The following is a 26,230-nucleotide window of genomic DNA, read 5'->3' on the forward strand; positions in this document are numbered from 1 at the left end:
TTGGTTTGGGGAGGTGACCTGTCAGTGACTCAAGGAGGAAATGTCTCCTGTGCTATTTGACATGAAGAATATATTTTCAACCCGTTGTGACAGCTGCAAGCACCCCCCATTAAAATCAAGGATGTAATGGCTGTAATAACGGCAAGCTTGGAATCCATCACAGCGAGGGAAAAGCAATGAAAAACCTGATAACATGCACTAAATTGCAGCCAGAGCTGATACGTTATGTTGTCAGGTTTGAAATATTTCTAAATTATCTTATCATTAGCACTGCGCAAGCACCCAAAGCCTTTCTCAGGTTGAAATGTGTCCCCAATTACCTTTGTAATTCCTTTAGTTCAGCAGCTGATCTGCCTTCACAGCCAGCTACCTGCGTGTCTTTGTGATGGAGCCAGTGATTGTGTGTGAGGTTGGGAGGATTAGAAATCTGGGATTTTAGCCCAAGCCTTTAGAAAGAAGGTTGCTCAATTTGCTAAGAGGTTGTGGATTTCTCACATTTTTCTGCATGTTCTCAGGACCTGTTGTCAGAGTCAAAGGAATGGCTTCTTGTGTTAGGAGGCATTTGGGGTAGGACCTGGGCTGAGTTCTTTGAAATATCCCCTTCAACCTTCTGCCCTTAATTTTGTATGTTTTGGCAAAAGCAGTAGGCTTGGGGAAAGCAATGGGAAAGAAAAAGTTTAGCCAAGAAGGCAGCATTGCCCTCATGTCCTCAGACCCGTGCCTGCGCATCCCCTTGACCACTGATCTCACCGATGTAGCAAAACCCAAATTTCTGAAGTGAGCATTTTACAGAGAGACAGCAGTCATGAGATAATAAGATGAAGAAAAGCAGAAAGTCTCCTTCAGCCCAAGTGATGTCATTTTTCCACAAACAAAATGTCATTTACGTGAATGTTTCAAAGAAAAGTAGAATAAGAAAAGCAGAAATGCAAGTAGGGCAGCTTCAGCTTTTAGCTGTCAATGGTTGGAAGGAGTAGCAGGTCCCCAACTGGTGCAAGGCCTGGTTTTCCTTAGGGAAGTGATTGGTCCTTTCTGAATATCAGATGCCTGAAAATTATTACTATTATCATTATCATTATTAAGGTTTTGGAAATTTTGGCTAGCAAAGCAAGTTTCTATCCCTTCTCACAGCCCAACCATTCACTCTTATTTCTGTGTGCTGTGCTCCATGCTCACATTAGATTGGTACAATATTTGTGCAGGAGGAATGGCTTTGCCCATGTTGGTGGGTCTGAGTTTCCCTGCTGACAATGACAAGGATCAGCCCTGATGATAGGTCCAGCAGAAACTGGAGATACAGGGAATAAGCACACCATGTGTGGGAGGCTTCTGGCACAACTGAAGACATCCTCCCTCTGCTCTGCAAATCCCTATGGGAAAATATGCTGCTTGGTCTCCTGCATGAATGGTCAGGACTTGGTGTGGGATCCAGAAGCACTGGGTCAGTGCCACACCTGTTTGGCTTGATGAGTTTAGTCCAACAGTGTTTACATGATGAACTGGGGAGGGTGATGTTTTCCACCTCAGTGGTGTGTCTGTGTTGATGTCAGATGGTTTCACTGCAGCACAAACAGGAGACTGTTGCTATTTTAATCATGGCTACACAAGACTTTCTCGTAAAGGTCATAAAATTAAAATAAACCTTGATGGACTGACCCATCATTAGTGGCAAAACCAGCTATGCACCACTCAGGCATGGCCCACAGTAGGGCAACAAGACATCAGCACAGTTTACACACACAAACCCCTCCCAACATTTTTCAAATCCATTTATTTTTTATTTATGTTGCAGAAAAATTCTAAAATAGTTAGTTTGCTTCCTTTTTCCTGAAGCAGCAAACCTTGTTGAAGTGTATGGACAGCTCGTGTTCGCCCCTCTGACTCCCCGGTTTTCATCCCTAAAGATTACGAGAGAGAGAGTGGCAGAGCTGCACCATGCTGGATCTCACAAGACTGGATTCATGTTGAGAGGGAAATAGGAGCAAATGAAATAATTACAATCACATCAAGCAATTAAAAGGGGGGGGGTTATCAGCATCCAGAAGAGCTTATTGCTCAGCCAACACTTTATCTCTTCACGCAAGCAGTGTTGGAGGCTGTGACTTGAATGCCAAAAGGGTGAAACTCTGATATAGCTAATGGCCTCATGCAACATTTGGGGTTGAAATTCCCAAACCCCTAAATTTTCTTAAAGGCTGATTTTCTTAAAAGTTTTGTCTTCAAACTCTGAAGCCAGGTACCTTGCCTAGTACCTGGGCCTGGAAGAGAGGCTTGTCTTGAGATGTGCATCAGGAATTATGCATTAACCCAGATGAAGGGCTGAGATCTCAATTGCGTTAACAGACTGAGGTGGGAAATTCCGGATAAATCATTTCCTAGGGTCAGAAAAATTTAAAATAATTTTTAAAAAAATTAAAACTTTGGTTTTCCTTACTCAAGAGTTAAATTTGGTGGAAGCAGAGAATAAAAACTCCTTTCTGGCCAGACCTGGGCACCATCTCCCGGGATTCAGGGCACACAGGTATGGAGAGTTCCCCATAGGGATCCCTCCCAATTTTATTGATCACTGTGGTTAGTAGGGGACACTCTGTCTGATTTTGGCAAGAGTAGGATGGAGTTTTTACCTTTGTCTGTGGCTGTTTCCCTGGGGCTGGCTCTCATCTGCTCCAAGGGCACTGACATTGGTCCAGGCTGTCTGCTGGGAGGTGTTTACTGGAATCTCTGCATCAGGAGGTTTCTATACATACCTCACTCTGGGCTCCCTGCAAACATCCTGCCGGGAAGAGGAAACATTTCCTCTGCCTCAGGATAACCTGTCTTCCTATAGAAAGAGAATTGATGTTTCCGGATGGAACATATGGATGTGGAAGAGGAGCCTGCACGAGCTCCTGCTGTGCCCCAAGGGTCAGTTCTAACACTGGCCAGAAACAGGAGGATAGCTTCACATGTTGAATGGCATTTGGAGTAGGACTTGCATGAGGTTGCTCCCTGGAGCAGTTTTCCAGGTGCCGGAAGGAGCTCAGGGCAGTTGATTCCTCCCGTGCAGCAGCTGTGAGTGCAGTGGAGGTCCAAACCAGCATCCAAGGATTGGAGCTGGGTGCAGACTGAAAGCTGCTGAGTGTCATGCCCTAAAAACAAATACTGAAAAACAGGGAAAATGGAAAGAAAGAAGTGGGGCAGAGAGGAAGACTCCAGGAAATGAGGTGATTTTTTGTTGTTTTGTGCTCTTTTTTTTTTGATAAAACATCCAAGAAAAGATTTCCTGCTGCATGAAATTGACAACACAGGAGGGGAAGCTCTTCCTAAATATAACAAGATCTGTCTGGCCTTACTAGACAGCTCCTCCATAGGGACTGTCAGGTGTGATAGGGGGATGGATCAGCCAGTTCCCAAGGGCACATCCAATGCAGCCTTCTCCTTCTCGCTCAATGGCAATGGATTGAAACAAAGCAGAAGTGGCTCTTCCTCTCCCCTCCTTTCCCCCAGTGCCAGAAATATCTGAAGTCTATCATGGGAGGCAATGGGGGTGGAGGGAGGGAGGCGTTGGCAAAAGGGAAGAGCTGGGAGAAACCCTGGATCGCTCACACATGCCTGGCAAGAGGTGAGAAATAAAGAGGATAAGAAGGGATACCTCACAGAGTCTGAGGGTGTTGTGTATCTGAGAGCAGAATGTGACTCCACAGGCACCAGTGCTGTGAAACTGGGTCAGCAGTAGGGCAGCACCTCGGGGAAGGCAACTAGCAGGTGAAATAGTGTCATAATTGGGATTTTGACAGTGTTGACGCTCTAGCATGGGCAAGTGGGAGTATGTGGCAGCACCTGGCTACCTGCTTGTCTTAGTGCTGCTGCAATCCATCAATAGGAAGGGAAGCAAGGTGAGATCTGGGTGCAGAAGTCAAGAATTGAGTTTTTCTTCTTGTCTCGCCCTTCTATGCCTGGTGTTCATCCAAAAGGTCACTTCTTATGACCAGCCTCTTCATGTCCTCAGAGAGCTGGCAGATAAGCAACACAAAAGGCAGAATAACAGCAGGCAAAGAGCTGAGGATGGTTCCCAGCTTCATCTGCTGCAGTAGGCATTTCAAATAGTAATACTGATAAAAATGTTGCTGTTAAGTTTCTAAAATACTCATAAAAAAGGAGAAAACCAAAAGAAGAAGAAAATAACTTGTTCGTCCTTCCTGCTGGGATTGCGTGGCACCAGCACCAGAGAGATCACCACATTTTAATATGCCACTGACAGCTTTTTAGGGGCACAGTTCCATTGCTGCAGCTCAGCCCCATCTCTGAAGAGGCTGAGTGTCCAAAATGTCACTTTTTGTGACAACTTCTGTTGCTATCTCCTGGTTCGGTACAGAGCCAGCCTTTGGATTACTCTGGCTCAACATAGCAGCCAAAAGGCTCCCAGAGGAAGCCAATGCTTTTACGGGGGAGGAGATTATCCACTTTTTAATGACATTAAAATATAGACAAAAAGCTTTGGGAGTATTGTTATCTGATCCGTTTCTCCGCATCGGCCGCAGCTGCAGTTAGGGCGTCGCTAAGCCCTGCGTGCTGTACGTGTCCTGTGCTGCCTGGATTAGGGGGATGCTGTTTCCACAATCAAGTGATTTCAAAGTTTTAGGGATTTCTATGCCTTTCCCTGGGACATGTGATACCAGCCACATTTTGGGGATAAAGACGCTGGAGGACCTTTGGCCATGACCTGGGCTGTGGCTAGCACAGGTTTTTCCCATGAGAATTTTCTTGTGTTTTGTAAATAAAGACAAAGTTTGGATGTCATTGGAACAGTGTCCCAGTACTTGGACGGTGCAGGCCTGGCCAATCAGGCCTGGGGGAAGGCTTCTGACCGACCAATCTGGGTGACTTTTGAATACTCTATATATATGATGAAATCAAAATAATAAAGGTCATTCCTTCTTGCCACTGAGAACTGGTGCCTTCATTACTCTGCTAGCTGCTCAACAGTGACACTGGGCTAGTAGATCCCAGGTGGTCCCTGGGGAGACACATCAAGCGTTGAGTGTTCAGCATCCCCAGGCCAAAACCTCCCAGCTCTGAGCAGGTTTTCAGATCTCCCTCTGGAAAACCCAGGGAATTTACCCAGTTGGCAGATGGGAGATTGCTGCTGTCAAGCCACAGCTTTCTTGTATTCAGCACTTATGCCTGAGTCAAGTTGCAAGGAAGTTGTGGCACATGGAGGAATGCCAGAGGGCTGCAGCTTTCGATGATTGTGATAGTTCTTGCAACCTCTCTGAGATGTAAATCCAGGAGAGCTTAAAACCAGTGGAGGTTGTCTGTATGTCAACATGAGTGTCTGAGATGAAGATCCAGCCCTAAATCTGTATTTCTGCTGAAGTGGTGGTTTGGGCCAGGCTGAAGAAGGTTTGGCTGTTGAAATCATATCTTATTCTGTATAAAACCTACATTTCTTCCTGCTGTTTCAACCCCTTCATTACGCCATTGCTGTCCTGTTGCCCCTCCCCTTCCCCATCCCAGGACCCAGAGTTACCTGAGAGCAGTTACATCCTCCTAGCTTCACTTTACACTTCTTTAGTTAAATGATTCCTTTCCTGAAAAAGGAAAAAAAAAAATCAATTTCCTTAAATTTCTTCAAATCACATAAAATATTTGGACATATGAGAAACTGGGACATGCAGGGAGTGGTTGCTGGACCTGACCTGAAGCCCATCAGTTCTTGCTCATGCATGACATCCCAGACTAGCTTTTCACCCAGCCTTGATCAGCAAAGCCACACACATTTTATTCATCCTATGAGGCTGTGCATAGGAAGCACAAACAGATCCTTCCCAGGGTGCAGTTCTTACATGTTCTTGTATGACTTTGGATGGTTCCCGGATGCTCTGCATGGTGCCACGTGATGAAGCAAAGATTGTAATATTTGGTATTTTCACCTTCTTGCCCAAATAACTTCAGGACTCCCTGGAGGAGCTTCCCAGCTGCAGTAGGAACCTGCCTGGGGAGCACACAGGGGTGCTGAGACATGGCGGAGTGCAAGAAGACAGCTTTGTACAATCAGGGTGGTGCTGTGAGAGGTCACAGGAGGTGAGCAGGGCAATTTTTGCAAGAAATGCATTTGAAATGGGGTTTGTTGCATGTCACAAACCCTGGCCACGTCTTGCTTTGTAGTCCCAAATGGGATTAGTGCCCCATTCTAAGAACCACTCTGCATCCCTGTGAGCCTAGAGATGTCAAAATCTCTTCCACCACAATGTAAGAATTGCCCCCAGAGCCAGGAACATGGATTTCTGGAGACACTTGTGGCCACTGGGCCAAGCACAAAGCCATTGTATGCCCCCCAGCACCCCAAAACACATCAGGTTTTACAGCTGATACAAGCTGGGGTTTTCTCAGCCAGAGATGGGGTTCAGGGTTGGGTTCTGAAACAGCAACACTGGGTTCATGCAGTGATACTCAGCTTTCCCACTGCTGCTTGGAAATGCATTGGGAATCCAAGGGGGTAGTTAAATCATGGAAGCAATTTACTGCAGGCCTTTTCCACGCAGCTCTGAGATGGCTGATGGTAAATACAAGAATATCAATATTGCGGAGCTGCCACAGGTTTGGAAGTCAGTGACACAGCAAGCATGAGGCATTTTAATGCCGTGGAGGAGAGGAGGGAGGGATGAGGAGCCAGAGGTGTGCTCTTTGCAGGTAGCAACATGATAACGAGGAAGTGTTGGAGCCTCATCAGCTCCTGAGGCAAATCACAGTGCTCAGAGGGTTTCAAAGCTCTGTGCCAGCGTGGAGGGGGTGGCATCTCTGCAGAGGCTCCAGGAGCACGACTGCCCCAGGCTGCACAACAGCACCCTGGTGAACCTGGTGCTACCTCTCCCTTTTAGGAAAGCATCTCTGTGGCACCTAATTTTGGTAAATTAAGGCAGAAGCAACTGCTGAGAGTTGAAAGCCTGGCTCTAGGCATCCAACAGGTCCATGCACTGTTGTCACAGCTTCCCTGGAGATGTCCCAGTGTGGCTAGCAGGCAGTCTGCCCACAGCAGGGCAATGAGGTTCTTCCAGCAGTTCTGTCTGTAAGCAGGAGCTAAGAAGGTCTGGAAGGGTGCAACATGGTGGGGATGTGTAAACTCCCTCTGCTGAGGTAAAAAATTCTGGTTGAATTCTTCCCAGAGCACTGTGTAACAAAAAGCCAGGGAAAGGATTTTAATCTCACCTGGGACATCCATGTTCATTCCTGATGAATTTAGTGGAGGGAGCAGTGGCTCCTTGCATGCCATGAGCAGAAGTGCTTGGCTATCTGCAGCCCCTTGCACAAGCTGGGTCTTGTCCGGGCTGTTTACCCCCCTTGTTTTCCATTCCTCACCCCCAGCACGGTGCAGGCAGCCATGGGCTGGGGTAATTCAACACTCTTTCCCTAATAAAGCAAGAGGTCAAGATTGGATGAGTAATGCAGAAACTTGCACCTTTGGGGCAATTTGAAAGATTCTCCCTCTCATAGTAAATCTCTGGGATTCCAGATACTTCTTTTGTTCCCATGCAGTTTTCCCTTGTCTTTCTGTAGCTGGATAGAAGAGCTGAAATCGGGAATTGTCCCAGGGGGATGCAGCTTCACACAACTGTCTGACACATTGCCATCCATCAGCCCATCAGAAACGGGCTCATGAGTGTGCCAGGCAGACCTCAGCAAGTGTGAGTCACTTCTGATGGAGGACATTATAGGAGGAGGCATTAAGATAGCCCTCATTCCTGAGCAGTCTCTGGCTGGCCAGTGTGAGCCCAGCCCTGCTAAAACTGAGACTGGGCTTCTTCACCTTTCACCCTTCCTGCCTCATCATCTTCTTGGCACATCCAGCATGATAATAAATTCAGATGTGTTAAGTGAAAGAGCTGTGGATTTGCAAAGAAGCTGAATTCAGGTATTTTCCAGGGAAAGCACTGCCCATGGACAAGGCTGAGTTTGCAAGCTCACTGCTTGAAGGGATGGAGACGTTGTGTTTGCACTGTCATCTCCAGGCATCCCTTGGGAAGCCCAATATCCCACCCTGAGATCCTCTCCGAGGTGGGACATGAAGATAAGGGAAACCTATTTAGTTCTTACAGGCAGGATTTAATCACCTTAAATTATTCTAAGTGGATGGGGAAGCATCCTGTGATCTCCAGGCCAAGCAGGTCACCTTTAATTTCCTTTCCCTTCCATCAATAATGCTGTTGGATGGGTGTTTGATTTATTAAGCACTGAATAACAGGGCTTTCGTGTGTATTGCTGTCAGAGAGATAAATAGGCCCCTTTGAAGGGAAGTTTCAGGGAGGTGGCTGTGACTTTTCCAATATATATATCCATAAAGCAATGCAGACCACCTCTTCCTTGGACACTGGCAATCTTTCAGGCTGTGCACAGCTCTCCCCCCTCTGCCCTGGGCCCTGTAACGTGCTCGGAGTGCCGATCCCCACCGTGCCCTGCTGGGAGGATGATTAATGCCTGCAAAGTGCTTTGAGAACATCAGATTAGTAGGACAGAGCCTCGTTATTATATTAGCAATCACTGGATCCTTGGCCTTTTTCACTCTCAGTGCACTTAGAGCTGCATCTAAAAGCCAAATGCTGTTTACTAGCAAACCTCTCTGCTTTTGGATACTTTGGGGAGGGCTTTTTGTGTTGTTCACGGGTTTATTTTTAATGATGCACCTGTGGTCCACACTCCTCCAGGGTCCCCACAAACCACTGCCTTGCTTTTCATGCAAACACCATGCAGATTAAAAATAAAGACCACTGGGTACTCACTGTTATAACTATAGAAACCAAATATTTGCTTCAACTATAAAAGGCAGGAGTGTTTATGAGTATGAGGCAAAAAGGCATTTCCAGCCGAAGTGGAATGTATTTTAGTTCTGCAGACTATTTATAGATAGGCAGCCACTCTAAATTTGAATCTTCCCTTCCGTAAGCAATTTTTTTGTGCCTACTGGGATATATCCTCGTCTGGGGTTTGGCAACGTCACTACGGGGAGTCAAAACAGTTTGGAGTCACCCTATGAGACATGAGACATGGTGACTTGTTTTGGGGGGTTTCTCTGGCAGTTCTGTGAAGCCACAGAAGTTAGCTTGAAAGATGAATAAGTATTCCCTTGGACTGTAAATTAAATATTTTGATTTGGAGCTATTGTTTTAACCCTTCCAATTTGAACTGAAAAATCCAAACACAGTTGTGAAACTGAAAAATCCAAACATAGTTATGAAACACTAAAATTAATTGTTTCAGGAGCTTGGAGGGAAATTAAAGGATGTTTCTCTCCAACCAAACAGAAAAAAAAATTTGCAGAATTATTATGAATCAGCAAAACATTTCTTGCCCTGTCTGTCCTAAGGTTTCAGCTAAAAATCAGCTTTCATCCCTGTGCTTTAGATTAAATCTGGTGGTGATATAAGAGAAAAAGATGATGTAGGTGGGGAAATGTGCTTGCTGAGCAACCTGAAGACCTGCTAGGAGCTGGGCTCTGTGGTGTTAGACAGCACTCACCTTTGCCTAGGTGAGCACCAGCGCCCAAGATCCTTCTCCTTGTTGGCATCCACAGATATGAAACCTAATGTAAGGTCTGTGTGTGCTTCTCTGAGTCCCATTGTGACAAAGCAGGTGCTACAGAGACCTAGAGAGCAGCTGTAAGGTGAGGGAGCTTCAGTGAATTTACATGGAGGGACCCAAGCCCCAGTTAGAAAAGGTGGTGAGTGAGTGCCCACATTCCTGCTCATCCTACTCTGTAAAACTCCCTCAGTGATTTCCCTCTTGTCCTTGGTGTTTACACCCTTCAAATATTTGCAGACAGTTGAGTTGCCAAGCCCCTGCTAAGCTGCCGTTAAGCCAAGCTAAACACATGAGCTCAGAAAGTCAGTCTCTCTGACTCCATGATAATAGTTTGCTTTGTTCTTCTCTGAATTTCCTGCTGTTTATTGATATTTTCCTGGGGTCCTGGCACCTGAACCTGATGGTGATACAGGAGGTGCCATCCTAGAAGAAAACCATACGATGAATAGGGAATCCAGGTGCCTGTGGCACATGAAGCTGGGAGGAATGCTGGGTTTCATAGGGTCTAGGTGCTTCCTGGTCTTGTTTAAGTGCAGGCAGGAGGTGGCCCCAAGGCCCCTTGGCTGAACCCAGGGACCAGCTAATCGAGGCCAGCTGCTAACCCAACTCCACCCTGTTCACTGCTAATACAGACCAATCTTTGGAGCGGTTGGTGGGTGCCTGTCTGATGGTCCTTTCTTGGATTCATCCTTCCTGTCTTCTCCTTAGTGAAGCTATCTGGAAATTACCTTTGCCAGACTCAAACCCCTCTAAAGACCTGCAGCATCAAGGGGATCTTCAGAGCTTCTCTCCCAGCTCACCTGTGTGTGGGGGGACTGCTTTCTCCCATAGAAAAAACCCTACTAAGCTTTATCTCTAGACATAATCATACAACTTTTGAAACCCACGCTGGTCTTGCTGGCAGATCTTCCAAGTCTTCATTCTTCTGTGCTCCTGCTGTTATAATCTCTCACTTGGTTTTGCTAGCTGTAGCAAGGAGGCATCCTTGGCTTGGTGTCGGACTTTCTTGCGCATCCGGGGATGCTAAGAGTGGTTATCAGGAGCGCCTGGGCTACACATGGAGCCCACCCTTGCTGTGAAGGACAGCTGGTCTGCAGTGTTTGCTTAGGGTGGAGAACCCAGCAGGGTCTTCATTGCTCATCCTTGCTGGTGGGTGGGTGAGGAGGCCACGTGTAGACAGGTCAGGGATCCACAGTGGGCTTCACTCCTATTTACACAGCTGCAGGAACCACTTGAGCTCGCAAAGGGCATCCATAGAGTCAACACAAACCATGTGCAGCAGGGCTGCTGCAGCTTGCTGGGGCGGCACCAGGCTGGACTGGGAGTGCAAGGATGCAAGAGGGCTCCAGGAAGTTCACAGCAAGAGCAAAGCATAGGTTCCCCTGCACATCAGGAGGTGATGTAATAAGGAGTGCCTTCCCTCAGGCTCTTGCAGGGCACAGAGAATATCCTTGGAAAAACATATCCTTGGAAACATTCAGCCAAGGAATCTGAGGTATCAGATACCAGTGTAGACTCCCATCTTTCTTTCCCAAACCCAACAGCCTGTGCAAGTTGGTGCAGAAAATCCATGTACTCCCTGCATTCTCCAGCACAGCCAGAGAAGTCCCATATTTTATTAACATTGCTTTCTAAAGATTAAATGCCTCCAAAGGAGTTTGTAACTCTTTGATCACCTGTAGGTGCAATCACTGATCATGGCATGCCTGTGAGCCCCTGCCCACACCTTGGTCCTCTGCTCGCTGTTATGAGCCAGAGATAACAGCACTGAAATACAGAGGGTTGTACTGGTGGGAGAGACACACCAGTGTGTCAGATAAGCAGGAAAATTTGAATTTAACAATGCTGAGATGGAGGTGAAGCACCCTAAAGCAGAGGTGAAAACATCTTTCAACTTCACTGTGCGTGAACCTGAGCCACCAGATCACCAAGCTCAGCCTGCCCTGCCAAAGAATTTGGGGACAAGGGCTCACAGTGAGATCTGGACCTGTTTTTCCCTGGCAGTCAATGCATGACAGTCCTTACAGCTTCTGAGCAAATCACTTGGAGAAACTCTGTGCTCCCTTTGGAAAGTATCTGCAGTAGTCCATGACCCCAAATTGCTTGAGGGACACCTCTGAAGGCCACACTTGGCTCAGTAGGTCAGGTCCTTCATGAAGGTTGGCCACAAAGAACATTTTCTTCTGGCCTGCCTGGTCCAGACACGGTGTTCCTGTTTCAGGATGGATCCCAGATGTGTGTTAGCATTACAAATACATCTCAAATCCCAGCTGCCAAGTCCTCCACCCCCATCCCAGTCCGTTGTCTAGAGGGATGATTAACACATCCTGCAATAAAACTCATCAGTTACTGCTCTTTCCACCCCTCTTTGCTGCAGGTTCAGGTTCCCACGCGCTGTTTTCTACCTCAGTTTGCAGAACTGGTGCAGGCAGAAAAATTACTCTTCAGCCATCATATAACTCTACTTTCCACCCCCAAAGTATTTTTGCAGATGGCAGTTCAGTCATTTTTTTGTAACATCCTTCTGAGATTGAGTCTTTATTTGACGCTTGGAAAAAGGTGGCACAACAGGGCAAAACCCCTTTCTCCAGGGGTTTTTGACAGATTAATGGCAGCTGCAGCATCAAATCTCACAAAGTCCTACCGCCCAACCTTGCATTCAGGCTTCTGCTGCAGTTTATTCTGTTCATTTCCATTCTGCTTATTTCAGCTCGTCTAATATCCAGGATAAATTAGCTTTATGAAACAAAGAATAAGCAGTGTTTCATGTCTTTCTCCAAGGTCCTCCCTCCAGGTGATTTCTTTAGGGGTGAAATTTGGTACACTTTTTTGGTGTCTTCATGAACCTTTCTTTGCTTACTCCCTTAGTATCAAAGTTATTTGGCAGTCCATTTGCTTGGGAGAAAGAGCATCACATGAGAATGAGCCACAAAAAAGCATTTGAGCTTTAAAACACTCCCTAGCAGGAACCTGGTGTGATAACCAGGGCAACAAGCAGGGCAAAAGGATGGAGCTCCTAACCCCCCCAAGTCTGAAGGCACCTTGTGGTGTTTTTTTGTCATGGCTGCACTTTCCAGGTGCCTTCTTGGTGATGAAAGCAAATTGAGCTTTTGTGTCCTCTCTAATAACCTGAGAGTCCTGTACAGTCTGGCCACTTTGCAGGCTGCCTTTCTGGGAGGAGAGCAGCTTTATCTTTATGACACTAATGGAAAAACAAGACCTCATGACAGCTAATCCTGCTTGTTTCACTTACAGGGCTACTTTTGGTGCTGAGTGGTGTTTGCGCTGTCAGTTTGGCTTTTGCTCAGCAGTACCCTGCTTCTCCACATCCCATATGAGTTAGTTTGAATCAGGGATTGCTGTGGAGCAAATCTAATTATTCCTTTGTGGGAGAAATACAGGAGCAGGTAAGAGGAGAATCTGAGTGTAGGTCTGGGCACCTTTGACTGGAGGATGGCCAGGATGCACCTTTGCTGCCTCACGGGCAAATCCCAGGTATTGATGGGTTCAACCACTGCCCTTCATCATGTTTTCCATTTGTGTTGTTAGAGGAGGCAACATGGGGAGAAATCAAGGTTTCTTTCCCAAACCCACTGGTTCAGGGAGGGATGAGCGCTGCGTAGGAAGGGGACCGGGAAGTCTTGTTTCTCTGGCTGTGTCCATGTGGCGTATGGGCTGAATGTTTCCTTTGTGGTTTGGTCTGTGAAGGCTTGTGTCTAGCCCTTTGCTCTCGTGCCAGGGAGTCCCAGCACTTCCATCCTGGAGCTGTCTCACTGAGACAAAGGACATCAGTCTGCGCACAACTTCCCCAGCTCTCCCTTTCGCCCTTCTGACAGCTTTGTGTTGGAGTGGAGGATGTTTAAGTGGGTCAACAAAGAGGTCATTTTTCCCAGTGCAAAGTACCCTAATAAATTAACCAGTGAGAATTTTAATAATACATGAAAGGAGAGAGGTTTGCTGCTTTTGGAAAGGCTTTTCAGCTATTGATGGGGTCAACAGCTGGGTCAGTGGCCGTTGGGATTCCAGTGCAGGGAGAGATGGTGGGCATCATCCTCCACTGATGACCATATCCGTGCCATCAGGACAAAACAGAGCTACCCCTGTTCCAGCCCACTGATACAAGTGTTGTTATCGGTTTTTCAACACACATTAATGGGCAGATGGAGGAACTGCTATGGAGTGGTGGAAATGTGGAATTAGTACCCACCCTGCTGTCCACTCCTTTGAAGCCTGAGGCGCATGGGCTTCAAGCTGAGCTTCCAGCTGGGTTTTCAAAATGAAGAGATCTGTGTGATTAGTCAGGGGAAACAGTAGACTACCTCAGTTGTGTCTGGCTGCAGCCACTTTTAATGGAATCATTTAAATATAAGGAGAAAAGGCTAATCCACAGAAGTCACACAAAACAGTCCTGTTGATCTGGTAGATCCTTGGCTGTTGGGAGGTGTCCTTCAGCACATCAGCTAATTTATTTCCCTTTGGCTTCCTTGATTTTAAAGAAGTCTTTAAACAAGGCAATCTGTTACCATGATCCCAGGTTATTTTCTGCCCTGTCCAGCGAGATTTGTGGGCATTCTTCAGGTCAGAGCCAGAATATTTAATATTCTCACTGTGCTTTTGGTCAGATGGGAAACAGGAATGACCAGAAGCCCTGTAGCATCCCAAATATACTGTTGCAAGGGCTTCTATAGGCTCTAATTTTTAGAGGATAATAGTGATGTGACTGTTCATTGGGAGTAGATTATCTTTAGGTGGACCATCTTCTCATCCATTTGATCTCCTCATCCGTCTTGACTAAACTGTACTACTGTTTATCAGATGAACTGTCATGCACTTGAGTTCCCAGAGCCAAACAGACTATTTGAGCTCAGGAATATCTTCCCCAGGCTTTGTTTGCTGGCAGAAGGCAAAGGCTGGGGCAGACATATGGTTAAATCAAGTGCCTCAGCACTATGTTGACTGCTGTTCCTGAAGGCCACGATAGACTCTGCCAATGCCCAGTCATCTGCTCATTAAACCCTGGCCACCTGCCTTTGAGGTGCTACCTTTTGGGAAAGGGCTTTCCTTGCTCTCTTCCAGATTCTTTGCAGATGGTCTCTGGAGACTGCATCTCCTAAAGCCTTCTGCTGCAACCAAAACTCTCAATGGCCGTTTCCCCTTGATTTTCATAATGGTTCCCATCACTGAAGGACCATGGTGAGGTTTGAAAATCTGGTATTTGAGGAAAAGTTGAGCAGAGCAATATGAAAAATCTGTGGAGGTCCAGAAAGCAGCAGTCTTTTCGCTTTTCCACCAAAGCATGGAAAAAGAAGACAAAAGCTTTCCAGATATGGGGAGAAACAGATTAAGTTAATCCTGATTAAGGGAGTTACTTCCAATCCAGAAGGTAGATGAAATGGGCAGAAGGAACTCCCTAGGCAGCAATAGGTCGATGCCCAGCATCAATCCTGGGCCAATGGTGGAGCTCACAGGTCTGCTGATGGCAGCTGAGCTGACAGGTGAGGGCAGCCCCAAGTACCTGGCAAGTGAACTAAAACCTGGCAGATCCCAGGAAGAAGTCACCCACAAATGGGTGTCCTCCTCGTGCCATTTTTCTGGGATTAATACTAAGTCTCAGCATTTCCCTAAGTGAAGCAGATCTAATGGCTCCTGTGGGGAGAAGCTGCCAGTGGCACAAAGGGTAATGAAACAGTAAATGTTGAAGACAAATTCATCAGACAGGGCAGTCTGGATCACTTGGCAAGCAGAGCACATTTGAAAAAAATACGTTAGAAGACAGCCCAATGCAAAATTGAACATCAAAGGGGAAAGAAATAAGATTGTTCCTACAGAAAGGGGCAGTGAATCACCAAATGCAGGGCTTTCTGGGTTTGGTAGAAAGAAACTCTGTGAACAGCTCCTGGTGTGAGTTGAGGCTGCAGCAGAAATGGTTACAGTGACCTTTGATGTCTAAATGGAGGGGTACAAGGTGCATGTATTTTTCCTGATGTACAACAACAGCAAAATGTGTTAGAGTAGCTGGCTACTAATGTTGATGAGGAAGAAAGGAAACATGACAGTATTGCAGAAAGATGTTTAGCACAGAAATTCTTAGACTGGCAGTTGGTTAGTTTTCTGGAAGAGAGGAGAGGTTGGAATAGCCAGGTGATTGTGATATTTTCTCTCTGTGAACATGCTAAGGGAGCTCCAGTCTAGTGGAAAAGGGCATCACAAGAGCTCTTTGCAAGATGTCAAACCCACAAAGTGACAGATTGGAAGCAACCCCCTCCTTGTTTTTTCTTTCTGGAGGTGGTGGCTAAATATGAGGACAAATGAACAGTTAATATGGTCCATATGGACATAAATGTGCATTTAATTAAAAACCTGTGATATGAAAGAAATCGGTTTAGAATCAAAATAACCCAGACCTCAGGAGGCCTGGACTGCCTGAATCTGTGATTCACACAGGTGTGGGGGAAACTTGGAAAAAATTTCCTTCTGTAGGCACAGGGTTGTGGGACTGGAAGTGTTGTGAGGGCTCAACACAGACCCCAACCAAGTGCTGTCACTGACAGGTGTTTTTGCTATTGGGCACATGTGGAAAGATGTACCTCACTGTAGCAGGCTGGAAATCAGCAACCTATATATTTTAGCTGGCTACCCTCAGCCAGCTGTGCAACAGGTAAGATCTTTGCATGGTTGTCCCCATGTGTACCCTTGATTTATCCCCACTCCCCTCCAACTGCCTGGGCACAATGCGTGTCAGGAGAGCAGAGGGCAGGGCTGAGAGCTGGCAGGGCTGAAGGGGAGCCTCAGGGAGTGGCTGTGTGTGACTGTGCCTCCTGTGAGTCTCCTGGAAACCAGTAAATCCCCCAGCAGGTTTCAGAGGGGCCTGACAGAAGGATGAGATAATTAAGTCTGCATGAGTTTCATCCAAAAGGGTGTGCTGAAAGAGGAGAGAAATCATCTTTTAACTAAGGGAAGGCTTTCACACAAGCTTACATGTTATGAAGCACCAGGGAATCCACTCATTAGGGTGCCCTTTCAAGCTGCAGGAACGAACCTGAAGCCCTAAAATGAACTAAACCATGAGAATCCATCTGACAGGTGAGTGCCATTGGTGCTGATCTCCAGGGAGCTGTCTTTCTCATACCACCTTTTGTCTCCATTTCCCACTTTTGCCCTTATTTAATGTGTTGGCCTCACAGCCTCCTGCCTCTCTGTCTTGCCAAAATGGAAACACCCACATTTCCCAGAGCAAAGCAAGGGCACCATGTGAAGCCACGAAGGCTGAGCTGTGCCATGAGGGTTGTTGTGAACAGAGTGCTGCCTCCCTTGCCCCTTCCAAGCCTGGTGCATTTGAATGCCCACAGAGGGTCACTCCCAAGTGCTTTTAGCCCAGTGGTCAGTGAGCCAGCATCTAGGCTGAGAAGACTCCTCCTCCTCCTCCTCATGGTATTTTCCCTGTTGTTAACAGTTCTCATTGCAGACATCCATTGCCACACACTGTGTCTCTCAGTGACCTTGGGGGGATTTTGTTTCTGTGTCCTTGTTCAGTGTCTATTTAGGGCCAGATAAACTTGAATCCTCCTGAGCCTCCTTCAGCAAGGTCATTACTGTGTTACCCAAAGGAAAGTCTCCTGTAACTTTCCTGTAATGTCCTGTCATTCTTGTCTTAGGTCATCTCCACCACTGTCTCCCTGCCACTGATGGTTTCATCTCTCCTATCCTGACCCTTTTCCAGACCTGTCCCACTAGTTCTGTGCAGAGAAACCATTACAGCCCTTTGATCTTCCTTGTTTCCCCTTTGTGCCAGCAATGGTGATGCTGTTTCTGCCACCCAGACAGCTACCATGAGGAGGTGCAAAGGGTTGTCTAGCAGACTGTGAGTTCAGTGTGAGCCAAATCAGGCTAATTTCTTCCCTTGCAGAGTTTAGTCGAGCTGGAAATGGTTACAGATGATGAGACAGCTCATTAAAGTGGCTGAAAATTAACAAGCCTCAGAGCTTTTCTAAAATTAGAAATCATCCCTGGAAAGGCAAGCCTATCCCAAATATCGTGCTACATGCCAGACTCCTTTAGATGACAGGAAAAACATCCTCACACTTTACTATCAGCTTCAGCTCCCTGATATCTCCAGCTCATCATATCGAACCAAATTGGGTGGTGGTTTTTGCTGTGCATAGAGCCTGTTAAGCTCAGAAGAGTCTCAGTATCACCTTGTAAGGCATTTTTTCTGCAGCCTTTAAGCAAAGGAAGTGGCAGGCCGAGGGAAGGGGAAAGTATCCTGACATACCTCTCATTCCTGGTATCCAATTCTAAGTCCATCCGTATTTTCATCCACCTTCACCTGAGAGATTGAGGGCAGAGTAGTGTAATTATGGGATTCACTGCTAGAGCTGACATGGGTGTGTATCTCCAACTGATTCACACTAACTCTCAATTCGTCTTTTTCAGATTCTTTTCTTTGTTCAAAAGCTTTAAATCAGACTTGCTTTGAAACACAAGCAGTGTTCAGGGTTTGGAAAGGGTTCATTGATAGGGAATAGATAGCAGCCCTTTCCCTCTCTCCCTCTGGGTCTCATGGATACTCATGGATGTGGGACAAAAGAAACCCCAAAATGCAGTGCCCTTCCTGAAAATTTTCTTTCAGCCCCACCCAAGCCTGGTGAAAGTAAACCTTGTCCTCTCTTGAGCATCTTCCTGGATGCCACAGAGGGCTGACAAGAGGTGACACAGGGTGGGAGAGCAGCCACAACCTCCAGGAGAAGGCAGAGGGGACATGTACAGTGCTGTTTTGTCCCATCCAGCCCATCACTGGGCACTCATGGGACGAGGAATCTGTGCAATGAGCTTTTTGCAAGCAGAGACTGGTGTACATTTGCCAAAGAAGCCTGAGCAGGAACTGTGGCTCCTGCCAGCACAGAATGGGTGCTTTTGGAGCAGATCCCTGTTCATGGAATCATACAATGGTTTGGATTGGAAGGGACCTTAAAGACCATGTAGTTCCAACCCCTCTGCCACAGGCTGGGACACCTTCCAGTAGACCAGCTTGGTCTATGCCACATCCAACCTGGCCTGGAACACTTCCAGGGATGGGGCATCCACAGCTTCTCTGGGCAATGACTGTAGGAACTCAAGGTAGCCCAAAGCTAGGGGCGAGGGAAGGGAAATTGCTGACAGTGCTGTGAAATTAATTTTGCTCTTGCCGAGGCCAGAAAGCTAGAAAAACTCAGTTATCAAAATACTTTGCTCCAAGTCATTTATTCATGCTGCGTTCCCATGTCCAGCCCTGCTTGTGTAATGGCCGGGAAAGCTCTTATCGGAGACTGATACCAGAGTCTCAGGAGGGAAAAGAAATCTCTGAGCAGTTTGCTTTTGCTTCCAGAAACTCAAAGTTGAAAAAGCAAACTAAAGAGCTCTGCTCTTGCTGTTGGTGTGCTCACATGGCATGGGCTGACTTGCCCTGGTGGGTTGGTCAGCTCTTGGCTGTGGGGTTGAGTGTAGTCAGTGGTGGCAGCTGAGTTTTGCAGGTAGACTGGGAGAGTACCAGCCTTGATGTGCATCATGTAAAATATATATAGCTGTAGTATCATAATGTATGTGATAAGTGAAATATCACATCCTAGGCTGCTGGGACATCCTGTTCGGTTGTTGCAACCCTGTGTCCTGTCAGCCTTCTAAGAGGCCACAAGCCTGGGTGTCCCATAGGTCCCCAGGGAGCCACTGGCTGTGTCTGTCCCACTCAGGTACACCCACCTGCCTGCCCCTCCTCTGGCTGCTGCTCCAGTGCCCCACAAAGGATGTGCCACAGCAGGGCGGTGGGAGAGATTTCAGCTAGAAATAACAGAGTGGAATACAGAACAGGGCTGAATAGCAGGAAATAATTCCCGATAACAAAATCCATGCACAGCGGCAGGAATGCATTGGAGGCTCTGCACATGGACCATTTGCAGCCGGCCCTGAGGCTAAAGCTGGGCTCCAGGTTCCTCCTGTGAACCCCTTGCTTTCCTAGCACCTTCCCATTTGCAAAGGCACCATGCAGCTTTCAGCAGAAGGAATTAGCCAGAAAAGGTTGCTTTTCTCCATGAGACTTGAAAAATGCCAGTGCTGCCCTTTCTCTTCAGGCAGTGCTGAATGGTGTGGGTGGATGTGCCATGGGTGGCTGCACTGGTACCACATGGGGACTCAGAGTCTGAGCAGTCTCACCAGGTTCAATATGACAAGTTCAACACTCCTCTGTGGGAGTGGACCTACTTACGGAAAAGTAATTTAGATTTGGAGGTCTCTGAACCAACCTCCCGCTCAAGGTGGGGCCCGCTTGAAGTTAGGGTCAACTCGGGAGGTAAATCATGTTACTCCTGGTCTTGTCCTGGCAGATTCTGAGTATCTTCAAAGATGGACATCACCCCATCTGGGGTGTTTTTGTCCTACCCCTCATTGTGAAGCCTTTTCCTTACATCTAATGAGACTTTCCTGTTGCATCTCATGCTATCTCCATGCTTCTCCCAGCAGAGTTTGGATCCATCCTTTTTAACACTCCAGACAGGAGCACTCCTGGCCCTCCCAGGGTTTCCCATGTCCTTCTTTCTCAGACAGTCACAGCTTGTCTGGTGTACAGCCTCACTATTTGGTATTTTGTTTTTCCATCCCATCCTTAATCAGGCGCTCCAGGCATCCCATCAGAAATGCTGTCAGTGCCCTCACATCCCAGAGAGAAATCTTTATTTTCCTAAGATTGACCATGCAGCACAAGGCTACTGAAATCTTTCCAGCTGGAGAACTCCCGTAAAATAAATAGGAAGGGAAATGTTTTCCACAGTGTGTCACTGCTGTGTTGCTCGTCCCATTCACGGAGGGCAGAATGGAGGTGGGGAGCAGCTCCTCCAGCTCACACCAGTGTGATGGCTCCTTCAGCTCCGAGCCATCGCAGAGCCTTCCTTCCCTGGTAGCAAACATCCCCTATGGCAGGAGCTCTTTATGAAGCTTATGTTTTTTTAAATGATCTTGCAAATAAATAGGCTTTAGCCTGTGTTTGTGCCTCACCTCCTTGAAACCCCCCTCACCCAGCTGTGAGTGATGCTCTGTGCAGGATGTCTCGAGCCGGCTCTGCTGCCCTTGGGTGGATGTCACATGTAGCGATTCCGCGTGTGCTCTGAAGCCTAATTACACCTCCAAGAGTGGGGGAAAAAAAAATCCCAGGAGGGAAGGTCAGTTTGACAGCCTGAGATATGCGCTGGGTTGGGGGTTTTTTTGCATCACCTTCCCTCGATTCCTCAGCAAGGAGGAGCCTCTTTGTACCCCAGCAAGGTTTCCTGTGCCCCACGGGGTCTCACGGCTGCAGCGCGGCGTTATTAGCGCTGCCAATCACAGCTACCCCAAAGTGGTGGTGATAATGAACCCACTGTGAACTCGGCCAGGGCTGGAGCATGATTAGCAGGGAGCAGGCTCCATCCCTTTGAAGCGTGCAAGGAGCGGGGTTGGGACTCGTCTGTTCCCAGCAGGATGTGGAAAGGTGCTGTGAGCAGGCAGTGGGCAAGGAGAGCCGTGGGGGGATCTGGAAGAGTAAGAGTGGGGCTCAGGAAGCTCCTGTTTGCTCTGGGATTTGTGAACTTTGGGGCTATGTGAGGGCAGTCAGCCGGCAGGAGCATTACCTTAGCAGACAGAGGAAAAGCTTCCTTGCTGCTTAAAAATCTACTTCCAAGCCACATTTCCTTTGAGTTAGCACTAACACAGGGAGGGGAGAGGTGTTCTTGCATGAATAATAAAAGCAGCATCCTCCTGTCCATCAGACAGGATAAAAAGCCCCCGGGGACACAGAGGAAGACAACATTATTATGCAGGTCACCAGCAGGTTATTCCACAATCCTCCTATGTGGGGCTTCACTCACGGATGCTGGTAGCACCAGCCACAATAGGGGACCATCTTCCTCTTACAGGACTGTGGAATGGGGGACCAGGTCAGATCTGCCCCAGTGCCAGGTTACACAGTCCCACAGCCACAGTCTGTATAATTGCTGCAGATGGCAAAAACAGTAGCTCTACTGAAGTATCCAAGGCACCCAAAACATGCTCTCAGCATGCCCCCATGATATCTATCCCCCTTTCCCTGTGGTGATCTTGCCAGGATGGCTAAAGTGGTGGCAGCCTGGAGGAGACATCAAGGTCACACAGTGACTGGCAAGAGCAGTGAGAACTTTCCAGGTGTTGTGGCCCCTCTCACGTGCTCCTGAAGTGTGAACTCCACTCTGCCACACTAGATGTGCCAGGAGCCAGAGGGAGAATGTGCTCGATGGGGTGCAAGACTAATCTGCACTGCAGAGTGAAAACTGGGGGCGTGTGTGGCTGGAACAGACTCGTGTCTTTCTGTGGATATGGTGGCTCCCCCACTGGCAGCTGGTGGCCACGGGGGCAATGACAGGAGGCATCCTGCACCCAGGGCTTCTCTGGTTCTGGGCAAATCTAAGACACAAGTACCTGCTTGCTCTACTGTGGGGTTTCCTGCTTTAATCACTCAGTCCCCAGCTTCATCTTGGTGTGAGAAATTTGCCTGATGTCATGGCCAGGTCGCTCATCCTGCCTGCCAGCTTGGATTAGATCCTGTGATTTGTGTCAGATCAGATTTTGGAAGGTTTATTTCACACTGCTGGTGTGCAGTGCTGGTGGACATGACGTTGGTGTCAGGGGGAGAAGGAACAGGAGAGAGAGATTTCCTGGGAAATACACATTTCTCCTCTTCTCTTTTCTCTTTTCTCTTCTCTTCTCTTCTCTTCTCTTCTCTTCTCTTCTCTTCTCTCTTCTCTCTTCTCTCCTCTCTTCTCTTCTCTTCTCTCCTCTCTCCTCTCCTCTCCTCTCCTCTCCTCTCCTCTCCTCTCCTCTCCTCTCCTCTCCTCTCTTCTCTTCTCTTCTCTTCTCTTCTCTTCTCTTCTCTTCTCTTCTCTTCTCCCTGTATATGCTGTAAGGGTGTGGTGGTAAACATATTAGTATTCTAGATTAGAGAGATGTTGCTCAAAAGTTGATCCTAATTGAAAGGACATCCCCTTCAACTCAAAACTAACAGCCTCTAACTCTTTCAAAGTCCTCACTTTGGAGCTAAGATAATACTGGGTGGGCCACTCCCAAGAGCCATCCCTCCATGTTGTCACTATTTGATTCCTTCTCAGGATTGTGGCCCTTGGCAAGTTCCCCAGGGGTGGATAACTGGCTTTACTGGCTTTTAAATATTTTCTTCACCTCTTTTCTTTTTTCTTTTTTTTTTTTTTTTTCTGAAACAGCATATCGGCTGAATCTCTGTGTTCACTTTGCAGAGAACAGGGAAGCAGAGAGGAAGTTGCTGTCTGAATGTCCCTCTCTATAACCAGAATTAATAAAGCCTCTCTCTGGGCTGTCTAAATTATTATCCAATAATTCGGATTATTAGGCACTTGGGGGCCCCAGATTCCCTGAGCTCTCTGCCCTGATGCCACCAGCTCTGTCACAGCATTGAGCCATCAGGACAGCCACAGGGGACACGAGGGACCTCACCCATAGTGGTATCTCAGTTGCTCAAGAGCAGTCACCTCTTTGGTTCAGCTCTTGTGGTTCCTCACCCAGCAGAAGGAACAGGAAGGCACCCAACCATTGCCTGAGCCCCCTCAGCATCCCTGCTATGCACAGTCAGCCAGTGAACCCAGCAGCACTGCCTCAGCTCTGCCCACCCAAGCTCTCCATAAAACAACCAGCTCCAGGTAGCATCCAGCTGGAAAGAGCTCAGTTTTGTAAACTTTAACTTTGCCACAGCACTACTGAGGTGGAAAGCAACTGAGCAGCATCCACGGTTCTCAGCACCCAGAGAGGATTCACATCGCAATAGGAGCATGATGGGCACTTTTTTTTTGATTAACAAGTCTTTAAAAAAGTACTTGCCAAGTGTCAAAATATTTCTCAATGATATTAAGGGCCTTTGGCAGCTGTAATTTAACCGTGAAGGAACCTGATGCCGGCAAAGGACCTCACAGCTGGAAATTTGTGCTGCAAAGCACCATTTTATGGCTGTTAAGCTGTTGGCCTCTCACTGTTGTAAAGCTGTTAAACAAACACAGCCCTTGGCTCTCAACACGTGTCAGGGAGGCACAGTGTTTTGGCAGGAGCAGACTGATGGCAACAGGGGCTTCAAAAGAGCTGCGAAGAAATAGAAATAAGCAGAGAAGGAAAGCTGAGGTGGAGGATGAGATGTGTTCTGGCCATCACAACCTCATGCTGGGAGAAGGTGGGTCTTGGAAAGAGTTGCAGGTTCACATGGAGTTGCGTGCTTCCCTGGCTTGGCATGGGCTGTGATTGCCATGCACATATGGATCCCATACATCTTACTGCTGTCCTAACTGGTGATCAGTAGACCCTTAGATCACACTCTTGCAGGAAGGTGATGTCCTAGTGAAGCCTAAAGGTGGAAGATTTGAATGGTATTGATAGCTTTGAATGGGGAAATAGATGTCTCAGGAGGATGGGCCACGTGCTGCAAACTGCATATCCTTTGCTGCATATGGGGACATGTTGAAGCAAGCTGCATTAGTGCCAAGAGATGCTCCAAGAGCAGCCACAGGCTGGCAAACACAAGCTGAGCCCTGGTCCTAATAAAGGCATAGCAAATCCACAGGGAAGAAATAAAACATACTTGCTGAGCCCAGTACTCAAAAATTCAAAGAAATGGGGAAAGTGTCCACAAAAACATGGAGGTAGCTGGCTATTTCTTTACTGTTTACTTCCATTCTCCTCTAGTGATCAATGGTTATTCCTCTGGCTTGGAAGCTGATCTTAGGAGGCAGGAACAGCTGGTCCTGCTGTGGGGAAGTGTGGTGGGAGATGCCTCCAGCTGTGCTGCCTGCAGCCACCTGTCCAGGACAGGCACTCCAGAGACTGCTGCCATGAGCTCCTTTTCTGGGTCAGAAGCTGTATTAGAAGAACATCAGTGACTCTTTATCATTAGGAGGGCACCATGCAGAGGTGGACAGGGTGGTCTTCCCAGGTTGGTGGGTCTGCTGCCCTGTCCAGTGGTCCCTCCAATGATACTCCAGCTCCTGAAGCTTTCCAATAAATTTTGTGCTGGCAAGACTCATTCTTTTGCAACCAGCCTGTTAAAACTTACCCAAAAACACCAGGCTGTATGTGTTATGCTGTTTTCTCTGCCAGATCTTGACGGTGTGGTACTTTCCATTGCTACCAGACAGACCAAAGAGAACGGGAGAGTTGTGGTTCTCACACTGGTGACAAAAAGAGAAGTTGTGGTAGCATCATTTGTCTTGCTTGCAGCAGTTCCTCCTGTTTTTTCCATGAAAACTCTAAATTCTGCAGTCTAGTTTCTGTACTTTGTGGGTTTTGTAATGCAACGTCTCAGCCAAGAAGAGAGGCTGCACGACTGGTCTTCAAATGGTTGGAAAGCAACAAACTAATCAGCAAGAACTGATGCTGGATGTCTGCACTCAGGTGCTGGTTCATGTGGTTGCACAACTCCATCTCCTTGCATCCCCTCACTGATGGGTGCCCATGTCTTAGTCCTGCCCAGTCAATGCAAAGAAGTGACTCAGTGTTAACAGAAAGAAGCTAATGGAACATATACTGCCTAGAACTAGGAAAAAAATGTTCATGAGTTTTTTTCCCAATGATTTGGGTGATCCATTTTGAGGAGATAGACTAGCAAATTATTGCTGCTGCCTGGTGAAATTGGTTTTTTCCCTCCCTGATGGACAGAGCTCCGCTGTGTCTATTTTGTCATTCAAAAGCAACCATTTTGATGAGAAGTGGGTGAGATTAAGCCAAAATCTGCCAGCCTTGCACGAACTCTTGCTAAGCAATTTGCTGCTTCACTGCCTTTGGAAGATTGCTCTGAAGTTACTTTCCTGACACCCAGAACCGTTTAGAGAATTAGTGCAAAACTAATTCGGTTACAAATCTCAAAGACACCCAACAAAAGCTATTTATAAGCTTTTGAGAAGTATGGTCTGTACCAGACAGTTCAGGAAAAATATCACTGGAGTTTCTTACCCTTATTTCAGCCACGAAATTCTCCAAAATTGTGGTATCCTGGTGCAGTTGTCTGGCTGAGATCATGTGCCCATCACCAATATGCAAAGCCTGTGGTCAGCACCCAGGGAGCATCATGAGGCACCCAGCACACTGCTTGCCTTGCTGCCTCTCTTGGGTTACTAAAGGTGTTTGTGGCTGTTGGTTCTTCCTTCTTAGGAACATTGTGTGCTTCCTTATAGCACAAGCTCTTACAATCACCAGAACTCCAAATCTGGTTATATGTAAAAATATAAATAAAGTAAATCTCATTAAAAAACCAATGTCCAGAGCCGGGGCAGGATGGTTGGGATCACATCCCCCTCCTTGGCATCCTCTGGTACAAACTGAGCTCTGTGTCAGGTAATGCAGGAGCACTGGTCATAATTCACATCACCCTGCTTATCCACATGCTCCTCTCAATCATTCACTGCCTTCAAAGACAGACTGAGCAAGCTGTTTTAGGAACTACACTTGGATGGAATCCTTCCCTTCCATAGGCCATGGGAGCTGAGGACTCTGCAAGGGAGCATAGCTCTGCAAAAGGGAGCAGCTCGAGGTGGTTCCTCACCCCGTGCATCCCTCATGCAGGTGCTGTGATCATCACACAAAATACACCCCAAAAAACCACACTGCTGACCTCATGGGATGGGGGTTTACC

At 47.3% G+C, this 26,230-nt stretch overlaps 1 protein-coding gene across 4 annotated transcripts in view; it reads left to right on the forward strand.

Moving 5' to 3' along the window:
• Positions 1 to 26,230, forward strand: part of GAB2 (GRB2 associated binding protein 2) — a 91,666-nt gene that overhangs the window by 25,103 nt on the left and 40,333 nt on the right. The gene's annotated exons all lie outside the window — the stretch shown is intronic.

This window comes from Lichenostomus cassidix, chromosome 1 (assembly GCF_008360975.1).
Source record: "Lichenostomus cassidix isolate B80296 chromosome 1, HeHo_3.0, whole genome shotgun sequence".
In the NCBI taxonomy this organism is placed as follows: domain Eukaryota; kingdom Metazoa; phylum Chordata; class Aves; order Passeriformes; family Meliphagidae; genus Lichenostomus; species Lichenostomus cassidix.